This window comes from Amblyomma mixtum, chromosome 3 (assembly GCF_055824585.1).
Source record: "Amblyomma mixtum isolate Tamu chromosome 3, ASM5582458v1, whole genome shotgun sequence".
Taxonomy (NCBI): Eukaryota; Metazoa; Arthropoda; class Arachnida; order Ixodida; family Ixodidae; genus Amblyomma; species Amblyomma mixtum.
Genome location: NC_143014.1, coordinates 181,085,546 through 181,096,726, shown reverse-complemented (window position 1 = coordinate 181,096,726; position 11,181 = coordinate 181,085,546).

Below are 11,181 nucleotides of genomic sequence, written 5' to 3'. Positions count from 1 at the left end.
GCGGCCACAGCTTGAACGGGTGCGCCAGCGGCCAGCCCCCAAAAAACGCTAGCACTCCCCATAGCGTATGCGCTGCATACCATGCGACGCAGAAAATTATTTTGATCCTCTACAGACTCGTGACATGAAGCTATACACGATAAAATAACAGGGATTATGCGAGGAGTTTTCAACCCCAGAAAGTCTACCTGCAGACCATGTAGTAATTCCTGAGGTTTTTGTCAACAGGATGGCAGCTGCGTCGCGACTGGCTGCAAGTTGCACAAGCAGATCTTGAAAACTGCAGCCTCTGTCGCCGGCCTTGAGAGAACCCTGATTGAAACAGGAGGGTTGGATATACGTGTAGGTGCAGGTGTAAATATAAATCTCGTAAACAGAGGGCGACGTCGGAAACTGTTCATCACAAACAACTGCCGCGTGGTAAAAAAAAGGTGAAGAAAGCAAGGACCCGGCGCTGAAGGCAGCACTCTCAGAAGTTACAGACCAAGGAACTCGCACTGGTTGATCTCCTATCTCAGGAGCCTGTGGCGTTCATGCCATCAGCGTGTGGCATGATAGTGCGCAGCTCGATGCTCGTACATTCAAACAGTCCTGTAATTGCATTCGATTGGTGTTAGGTGGTATAACCAACGAAAAGAACACATTGAAAAAGTGAAGTGCTTGGACGGCATGAAGAGCGCATCGTCTAGTATTATGTCGTTCGTCCGATCCTCCCTGTGTGTACCCTGTTCCCTCCAAGAAGCATGGTATTCTCATCATGTACCAACAAGAGGAAGGCCATATTCTTCGTTCACACCGCGGACAAAAAAAAATGAATTTCCGAGCAGACATGAGTGCGCCGCAGCTGTCTTTACGGAGGGGTTGAAGACGCGTGAGAAATGTAGAAAAGCGCGACTACAGCGCCGTTAGCTCCAGTGACGTCCACGATAGGGACGCCAGTGAGCGGCGAAACTGGCACTACGTAAACGTTGGTTCCCACTCGAAAAACCCAGCTGGCTGCGGAAATGGCTCCAAATGGTGGAGCAAACGCACTTCAGGCCCAGCAGACACCAGCCACCGCGCTCAGCTCACTTCGAGTCGAGCATCATTCGATGCTTCGCATCTCAAATCAACTACGTGCGACATCACCACAAAGCGCACGCACGCATGCACAAAAAAAATGAATACGAAACTGAACTACCAAAATGTGGAATCCGTAAGAGAATCATCAGGCCACCAGATTTATATCCGAAGCCTTATGTCTTCCCGGTTTCCAAAACTAAAAACACTCTTGCAAGGGATTGCAAGCACCTTCGACGTGAGAACAATACGATATTTAATCTGTTAAGTAATTAAAATCAAGCAACGCTGTACTCATTCAAATATCTGATTGGCAAGAATGAAAAATATTAAGGGTTTTTAATACCAATATTTGCATTTTGGCAAGTTGTAAAACAATTAGGAAATAAAAAAAAGTTAACGTGACCTTTGTGAAATTTTTTCGAAATTTTTCATACCTCGTGTGTCCTTGCTGTGTGAAGTGCAGCGCCCCCAGCACTCTCTGGTTATAAGTAAGAAAGTCTACGGAAACCACTGCACAGGGCCGCCTGATGCGCCATCCAGCCCTCTATTAGAAATCAGTGGTTGTGCCCATAGAGTTTCTTACTATTACTATTAATAGTAAGAAACTCTATGGTTGTGCCTTGTGGAATAAAGAGGAAGAAGTCCCTTAATATCTGCCTACAACCGGCGATTCTCATCACGACGACGACGACGACGTAAATTAGTGCCACCCCACTGGTTGCGTTCATTACTTAGCGGCGAAAAGCATAAACTACGACTCGCGTGCTGGAGCAGTGCCATATGTGCAAGGCTTTACGTCATGTAGGTCTAACATCAAGCCATTTGTGCGCTGCCCATTTCGACATGTTCTCGCAGTCTCCGCAGTAGCATCGACATCATTAGCGGTTGACGTAGACCATCATCGCGAGTTCGGCAATAGCTCCGTTTGGGGCCAACCAACCAACCATCCAGCCCCGTTTGGCTCTGTTATACGCGGATCAAGTTCGTCATTTATGGCCCTGTAGTGGTTCACTGTTTCGCTGACCTTTTCGGAAGCATTCAGGACAAGATCGCGCTCTTCCTGCTTCTGCGCAGTATCCTGCAGGCCAAGCCCACGTCCGTTTAGGATTACGCTGTCAAGACTGCAATGGCCAGCAGGGCCTTTGCGGCTCATGCCCAGACTGGGTCCGGCACAACGGCTCCGTTCTCGCCTTCGAGCTACAGTGCTTCGACAGACCCTTCGTACGAGCCGGTACAGATGCCAGTAGCCGTGATCCCACTGCCGACATGCCAGATGGCGATCCAGACAGCCGAGTGCGCTGGCAAGTGTGCCCATGACTCCAGCCTGAAGACTGCGCTCGTCTCCGGCGGCACAAACACCACCATGCACCGCCAGGAGGCCTCTGGCCAAGCAGCTGCTCGCGCGGGCGCGATCGACAGGTGTGCGATGCCCTCCGCTGTTGCCTTGCGCCTGGCAGCCGTGCAGCCGTCGTTCTATGGCCCAGTGCAGGGGTCTGGACATAGCTACCGAAGACGCTCGTGGCAAAACAGGGACCTGCAATCTTTCCGTCCCGTCGTCGCTTATCTCGGCCATCTTGAATACTGTGGTGGCTGCTCAACAGTGGGACGGAACTTCGGGACGCCTTGGCAAGGCTGCTAGTTCTTCGGGCTTAATTTTGTTTGCAGTGTAGTATGTTTATGGTTTCGTGGGTTTTATTTTGTCGTTTGGTGTTTCGCACAATTATGTTACACGTCGTGGTATGTATTGTCTGATTTGATAAACGTTGAATTTGTAGTGAAGACTGTGTGTGCGTTTATTTCTTTCTTTTCCGATCTCGTCTTTTAATTTTGAGCTGCAGTAGTTCTGTCGTGCGGTGACCTTGTGGTAGATCATCTGCCTCGCATTCGGGAAAGGCGGGGTCCGAACGTCGTCGTCGATGGCGCCGTGTACCCACCGATTTTCTAATGAATACAAGATTTCTCCCGCCCTGGTGCACGGCTTTTCTGGGGTTAAATGCTTTAGAAAAAGGCCTTGACCGTGGCCGTTGCCTTCAATTGCAGCAGTCACTTCGACTGTCGGAGGTGGTAATTTCGACTCTTATTCTCTGCTCTCCAGGGTGAATACGTTTTGAAAGAAGCCTGCTGCTTCTAGTCCCTTGAAGCGCCGGAAGGGGGCTTTGCCGCACGAAGAGCATATAAGTCGTTTGATGGCGGAACGAATAATTGACACGTCGATTTCAACGCAATGGTTTCGTTGCCGTAATGATTTTTCCGTTGTCGAAACAAGGAAAGTGAGATTGGGGGTTTGTGAGGGAGAGGAAGCGTGAATTAACGTCCGTGTTTGTGGGACAGTGTGTGCCCGTGTTTTGCTTGTGCACGCACGTACTACAACACGCACGCAGGTGTGTATGTGTTACTCTTTAGCTTACAGAGGCGGACAAGCGCGCACGTTCTAGAAAATAAAAAATGGAATACGTCCATTAATCACAGTACATAGGAGTAATGGCGCACCGATTGGTGCGCTCCCCAACGGAAAACTATCGCCGACAGCCACAAGTGGGTCGTGTCAAGGGCGACAGCCCATTTTGGAGTATGTGTGACGCGAACTTAGGAGGTTTAAGAAGGCTGGGAGTACGCTAAAGTTCGAATCCATGTGCACTTTGTAACCACCTTCAGATATGGCGGAGCTTAGTGTCTAGAGTAAAATGCTGGAAGCACCCAAGGAAGCAGCGCGTTCGGCACCCAGGAAGAAAGTCTAAGCATGTAAAAACGTGACGCGATCGATTGAACACCATGGCATCAGATGAATATACTAGGACAGCCTGCAGCAGAATATACAAAAAAGCAATTTCCCGCTGGACCTGGCGGCAAAATCAGCCATCCACAAGCCACTTACTGAAAGCTAATGAACGTGGTGTGCTGGTATATACTGTATTTACTCATGTAATTTACGGGACTTTTTTTTCCTAAATTTGACTGATTGATTGATTCATTGGTTGGCCCCAAACCCGGCACGCAAGACTGGGTGATGGAGAGTTGCACGTCCGCGGTTAGAGGCTGCCTAGCAGTCCATGACTGGCAGTGGCCTCTTCAGCCGGATGGATGGTGGTCGGCTGGAGCCGGGCTTTTTAGGAGGCTTTTTCAGGCTTCTCTACTGTCAATACTTTTGCCCGCCCCGGGAGAATTTGGGCATTCCCAAATTATGCTGCCGAGGGTCCCTCTCGCCCCACAGTGTGCCCATCTATCATGTGACCTCAGGTCTGGGTACACGTGGTGCACCAATACCGGGCTCATAAATCTATTACTTTGTAGCCACATCGCCGCAACAGCTTCTCTATAATTTATTTTTGGGTCTGGTGTTGGTACAAGCCTACGTCCCAATTTGTAATGGTCAATTATTTCCCTGAAAATTTGCAGACGCTGTTCTTTGCCCCGTGCTCGGGAGGGTCTACGGCTACCCGGAAGTAGAGAACTACGGCTAGCTCGTGAGCTGCCTTGTTACCGGGGACGACGGCGCGTCCAGGTGTCCAAATTGACTGAATTTTTCTATTCAGCAGTTGTTAGCTGGCGATCTTCGCCGCTTCCGGGGAGATCCTGCCTCGTCCAAAATTTTGAACGGCAGTCTTACTGTCGCTTGAAAAAAACTCTGCAAAAGTCATTGCCCTAAAAAGGTCATAACGTGGTATTACAAGGAGTATTGCCGCTTGTAAGTCGAGCCCGAAATCGCGCCCCTCGCTGGTCGAAAAAAAGTTCATTCTAAACTGTCGTGTCCGGTCGCTGTGTTGAATGCAGCGAAAGACGCACACGGTACTTTAAGACTTCGTTTATTTAAAGCCGATGAGGGTGCGACCAGCGTCGACCGAGGCAGGAGCCGAACTGGCCGCCCGAAGAAAGGAGGGAGCGGAGAAGCGTCCACGGGAGGGAGTGGCTTCCCAGAACAGGAGGAGGGTGCGGGGGCGCACCGTGGGGGGGCATCTGGCGACAGCGTGCGACGAGGGGCAAGACACAACACTTCCTTCCCCCTTAGAAAGTTGCCTGGTATCGTGCAGGGGGTCGGCGCTCACGCGTGGAGGCGCGCTGGCTTTGTGCGCTCGGGGGAGAAACACTTGTAGGCTGGCTGTTGTTCGCTGTGTCTCCTAGGTCTGTCCTGGGCGAAGTCTCTTCTTCCGGGAAGAGGTGCCAGGCTATGTGGGAAGATGGTGCACGTGTTCTCTCCGCTGGCGGACAGCTCTCAGACGGCGTCGTAAATCTACGCAGCTGGTTGAAATGTCGGCGTGCTACTGTGCCATGTATGTTGACGAGCCAAGAGCGCAGGCCTATGCGTCTGACAATTGTAGCTTCCTCCCAGCGTGGCTTTTTCAGAAACTGTCGGGCGAGGACGCGCTGCCCCTCATTAAGCGTGCCGCAGCGCGGAATTGCTTTTTCTTCCCGGAACGTCTCTGCCTTTGGCTCGGGGAGGATGGCTGTGAGCTGGGTTCGCATTTCACGCTCGAACATCATTTTCGAGGGGGTCTCGCCTGTTGTGCTCTGAACCGTCGTGTGCTGCTTGAAGAGAAAGCGCGCAAGGCGGCGCTGCAGCGAGCCTGTCTGATCTCTTTCAAGGGCGCGTTTTAGCTCGGCTACGTAGCGCTCGGCTTGTCCGTTTGTCGCTGGGTGGTAGGGGGCCGATGTAACTGATGAGATCCCGTTGTCGCGATAAAACTTGAGGATCTCCGCAGACACAAACGGTGTTCCGTTGTCCGACACTACTTGCGCGGCAGGCCGAACGTTGCAAATAGTGATCGGAGGTTGTCAATGACTGCTGCCGAAGTCGTCTGTCCCATTTGCCTTATCTCAAGCCACTTTGTGTAGGCATCTACGACCACAAGGAAAGTGCAGCCCTCAATTGGTCCTGCAAAATCAATGTGCAGTGTGTGCCATGGTGTGTCTGGCTTTTCCCATTCTGGGACAGGAGCTTTCGGCGGGGCGCTCCGGCTGCTCTGGCAAGGCTTGCATTCTCGCACCACTGTTTCGATGTCGTTGTCAATGCCAGGCCACCACATGTAGCTTCTGGCACACTTTTTCATTGCAACGATGCCCCGATGTCCGGCGTGGATGAGAGACATAGCTTGTGCGCGTAGTTCTCTCGGCATCACAACTCGGGACCCAAATATGATGCAGCCGCGATGGGTGCTCAACTCTGTAGCTCGCCTGCGGTAAGCGTCGAAGTTGTCCCCTTTGAGTTTATGCACGTTGCCTTGTTGAACAGCTGTGTAAACTAGCCGGAGAGCTGCGCACTTCTGCGTAGATGCTGCAACTGTGCCTGCTGTAAGCGGAGGTTCTGGCAGTGCTTCGAACATCAGAACGTCTCCTGGTGGAAATGGTTCGTCAACAGTTGCGTCTAGTGGCAGACGGCTTAGCGCATCGGCGTTTTGATGTTTACTCCCATTGCGGTAGACCAGAGCGTAGTCGTACGCTGAGAGTTTGATGCACCAACGTGTCATTCGCGGAGACAAAGTTGGTGGCATAGGCCTTTGTGGTCCCAGGTCGGTGATCGGTTATAAAGGTCACCTTCCGGCCGGCAATGTACTGGTGAAAATGTGTCGCCGCGTAGACGATGGCTAGCCCTTCTTTGTCAAGTTGCGCGTAGTTGCGTTCTGCTTGCGACAACGTACGTGAGGCGAAGGCGATGGGAGCTTCCCTTCCTTGCTCGTCAGTTTGCGATAGAACCGCGCCGACTCCGTACGGTGATGCGTCGCAAGCCAAAAGCAGAGGCTTCCTTTCGTCGTAGTGGCGGAGGACTGTACATCTTCGAATCAGGTCTTTCAGGGCATCGAATGACTGCTGATGGCGTGGCGACCATGTCCATGTCACATCTTTCCGAAGGAGTTGGTATAAGTCGTTGGCCACGGTAGCTCTTAGTTCCAAGAACCGGTCGTAGAACGTCAAGAGTCCGAGAAAAGCCTGTAGCTCCTGCTTGTTTGTTGGAGCTCGTGCTTCTGTGATCGCTCGCACTTTGTCCTCGGTAGGGTGAATGCCTTCCGCATCAATTCGGTGTCCCAGAAATTGCACCTCTGGCACCGCAAAACAGCACTTCGATTTGCTTATGCACAAATTAGCGTTTGCTAGCCTTTCGAGAACGAGCTCTGGGCGCACTGCATGCTCTTCAGTGGAAGTGCCACTGATGATGACATCGTCAAGGTAGACACAAACTCCTGGGATGCCCTGAAGCACTGTCTCCATGAATTTTTGAAATATGGCCGGGGCTGCAGCTACGCCAAAAGGCAGTCGCTTGACTTTGTACAAGCCTTTCAGTGTGTTAATTGCCAATAATTCAGCAGTTGACTCGCTCACCTTCAGCTGCTGATACGCCTGGGTGAGGTCCAATGTGCTGAAGACTCTTGCGCCACGTAGTACACTGAATACTTCTTCAGGTGTCGGTAGCGGGTAAGAGGACGCTTTAGTCGCAAGATTGACGGTGCTCCGGTAGTCTCCGCAGAGGCGTATGGTTCCGTTCTTCTTGCGAACTACGACAAGTGGTGTGGCCCATTCTGAATGCTGCGTCGGCTCGATGACACCTTGCTGCTCCAGTTTGTCCAACTCTTTTTCAACTGAATCTCGGAGAGCAAACGGCACCGGCCTAGCCTTCAGAAATTTGGGTTGCGCGTTGTCCAACAACTCCAGTGTGACCGGGGGCCCTTCGTTTCCTGGAATCTCTTCCGAGAATACTCTTTCGTATTTCTCTTGCAGTTGCTCAACCATGTTCTGGCTCGGCGTCTGGTGTATGCCGCATATCATCACGCCTAGTGGAGAAAACCAGTTTCTCCCTAGAAGGCTTGATCCTGTGCCCTTCACAACAAGCAGAGGTAGCGTATGGGTCTGGCCGTTGTAGTTAACCTGCACGTTGGCAGAGCCCAATAGTGGCAGATTCTGTCCTGACCACGTTCGCAGGTGCGTGTCGTCTTGTTGCAGGGCGGGTGCGTCAGATGGCCATGAAGTTCGGAACGTGTCCTCACTGATCAGAGTACAGGCTGCGCCGGAGTCCACCTCGAACTTAATCAGCTGGTGATGTACGCTTACTTCTGTAAAAATCTTCGGTCGCGTGCCGAGATTCATGGTGTTCAGGTCGTACAACACAGATGGTGTTGCTGATGTTGTTCCATGGAGATCAGATAGCGGCGTATTCTCTGAGGCGTTGACGCTGTGATTAGGCTGGGAAGGTGACTTTATCTTGGCAAGTCTCCGTTTCGTAATGCATGCTCTTTCGATATGCCCTCGCTTGTGGCAAAAATTACACGTGGCTGACTGGAATCGACATCCCTGGGGGTTGTGTTGGTCGTCACACCGCCAGCAGCGTTGTGCCTTTTTGACCGATTTTACAACAACAGAAGGCTTGCGCACCTGGTTGCTTGTCTGGTGTACCGGCTCGGTGTTCCGGCGAATCCCTCTCTGCTGGTGACCGGCGCTCTCCGCTCGAACGGCGATGTCGTAAGCTTTGCTGAATGTGAGGTCCTTCTCAGCGAACAGGCGCTGCTGCAGTGACTCGTCACTCAGTCCGCACACAAATCTGTCGCGTAACATCACGTCCAAGGGAAGCATGGTGGTGTTAGCAGAAGAAGCTGCGTCTCCCTCCTGCCCGGTAGCTGTTGTCGACAGCGTTCCAAAATTGCAGTCGGCAGCGAGCTTCTTGAGCGCGGCTACGTAGGCGCTCACAGTTTCTCCTCCCAGTTGATCTCGTCGTTGGAAGCGAGCCCGGCTGTAGACCTCGGATGGCCTTGGGTCGTAGTGCTTTTGCAGCGCTTTTACGATGTCGTCGTAAGACACTGCCGCTGGTGTGCTTGGCTGAATAAGGGCGCAGACAGTATCGTAGGTCTGCTCCCCGCACAGCGTCAGCAGGTTGGCCCTCTTCAAGGCTGGGTCTGTGATGTTGTTAGCTTCAAAGTAGAACTGAAGGCGTCCAACCCACGATGACCACGATGAGCCGTTGAACTCTGGTATCTGATTGGGAAACCCTCGCGTAGCCATGGCTTGTCAATAGCGTTGCGTAGCGCGGGTCGAATCCACTTTCTCGTCGCCACTGTCGTGTCCGGTCGCTGTGTTGAATGCAGCGAAAGACGCACACGGTACTTTAAGACTTCGTTTATTTAAAGCCGATGAGGGTGCGACCAGCGTCGACCGAGGCAGGAGCCGAACTGGCCGCCCGAAGAAAGGAGGGAGCGGAGAAGCGTCCACGGGAGGGAGTGGCTTCCCAGAACAGGAGGAGGGTGCGGGGGCGCACCGTGGGGGGGCATCTGGCGACAGCGTGCGACGAGGGGCAAGACACAACATAAACATAAGTCGCCTCACGTGGAGCTGCACGTGAGAAAGTACTCCGGTGACTTCTGCAGAGATGTCGCCGTCAGTGCCAGTTCACGTGCACATCATCGCTCTCACAGCCAAAGCTTTGTTCTGCAGGCGTGAGCTTCGGCCGGCACAGTGAACTTTGCGATAAAAGCGAGCGACCGACGTTTCCGCAGGCCCTTTGTGAGCCTTTCGGGCAGGGGCCGGTGTTTCCTGCTCTCCGAAGCCTGCGGCGAGTCAAGTGCTCCTAGCCCAAGACCGACCGGAATTACGCTGTCAAGACTACCATGAAACGCACGGAGCTCAGCGCTCGTGCCCAGAGTCCGGTGCGTCTGCTAAATCCACGCTGCTGAGCGGCAGTGCCTCGCCGCCCCCTTCGCACCATATGAATCAGCTGCCTGTACCTATCATGACATTCCTTAAGCGCGAGCTTTCCGTGCAGGCCGCTGATGACGTGCGCAAGTGTGCCCACGACTCCATCCTGATCACTGCGCTCCTGAACGGCGCCACAACAGCAGGGCACTACCAGGCACTTCGCTTCTGTCGCGGCTATACTGGCATCCACACGACGGTTCTGGCCAAGCAGCTGCTGGCGTGGACTGCATCCGGAATGCTGCTCGTGCTCGTCTTGGGCGAAGCTGACCGGGACGCCGAGCAGTCGGCGTCCATGACCCAGTGCTGCCGGCTGGGCAATAATGCAGAAGAATGCGATGACAGAGTCACATCATGCAGGGTTCCGGAATAGCGATACGATAACCGTATCGCTATTCCGGAACCCTCCTCTTCCTCTATTTTGCAGGGCATTCCGTGCAAAATAGTGAACGAATTCGAACCGCACGTGCAGCGTCTCCTCTTGTCTTTCTGTGCCTTTGAGAACGCTCTTCGCAGGCCCTCGGGAGCCCGCTTCTCCGCTTCTCGCAGCCACCCCGTGAGAAGGCTGGGCACACAAGCAGTTGGGGGGGAAATCAGGAAATATCGGTTAAGAAAAAGGTTAAAGGAACAGAGAGGGGCCTGTGTACAACAGGGATGCAGACGACATCGGGACTGACAATATACAGAAGGTTTAAGCGAGAAATTGCAAAAAAAAAGTCTACGACAATTCTAGGAGAAAATTTTTGATATTCAAAGCTAGGTCGAGAGTATTGCGGACTAAGACATACCGAGCCAAGTATAGAGAGAGCATTGTTACCCGGTGCATATGGCGAGGAGGAGGAAAAGGAGGAGTAAATGGCTGAGCACTTGACATTTTTTTGTAAAATGTTGCACCCTACAGTTGAAAGCCACGGGGCTGATTTATTCATAGCATTGGTGTGGAGCATGGAAGCAAAGTAGATTTTAAACGGGTAGAAATAACCAAGTCAAAGTTACCTGATTGGTGGCCAAATTCAAGACAAGAGCCAAATTTTATGAGTTACGGCTAGGGGCGGAACCGCGGCCCGTATCCGTCCTACCGTCCGTCCGTCCGTCCGTACGTCCATTCATCCATCCGTCAGCTCCGCTTGGGAGGCGGCTAAAGCAGCGGTCTCGAGAACTTGTGGCGCTGTAGTCGAGCTTTTATACATCGTCTGCTGTCGCGGGAGTTTCATTCGCGGCAGTTACGACAGGCTAGTCGGATTTTCAAGCTGGTTTTTCGCGTGAATGGTGCTCGTAGTGATAATGATAACCTCTCCGTGGAGAAATCTGTGCACTACACGACTTCAAGTGAGTGATACACATGCCATCTTGTCCTGAGACCGGCTGCACAAGTGGTAACAGGAACCTTTTCGCGACGACAGCCCGTTTAAAAGGTTGAAGCAGATACAGCGTCGCAAGAACAGGTTT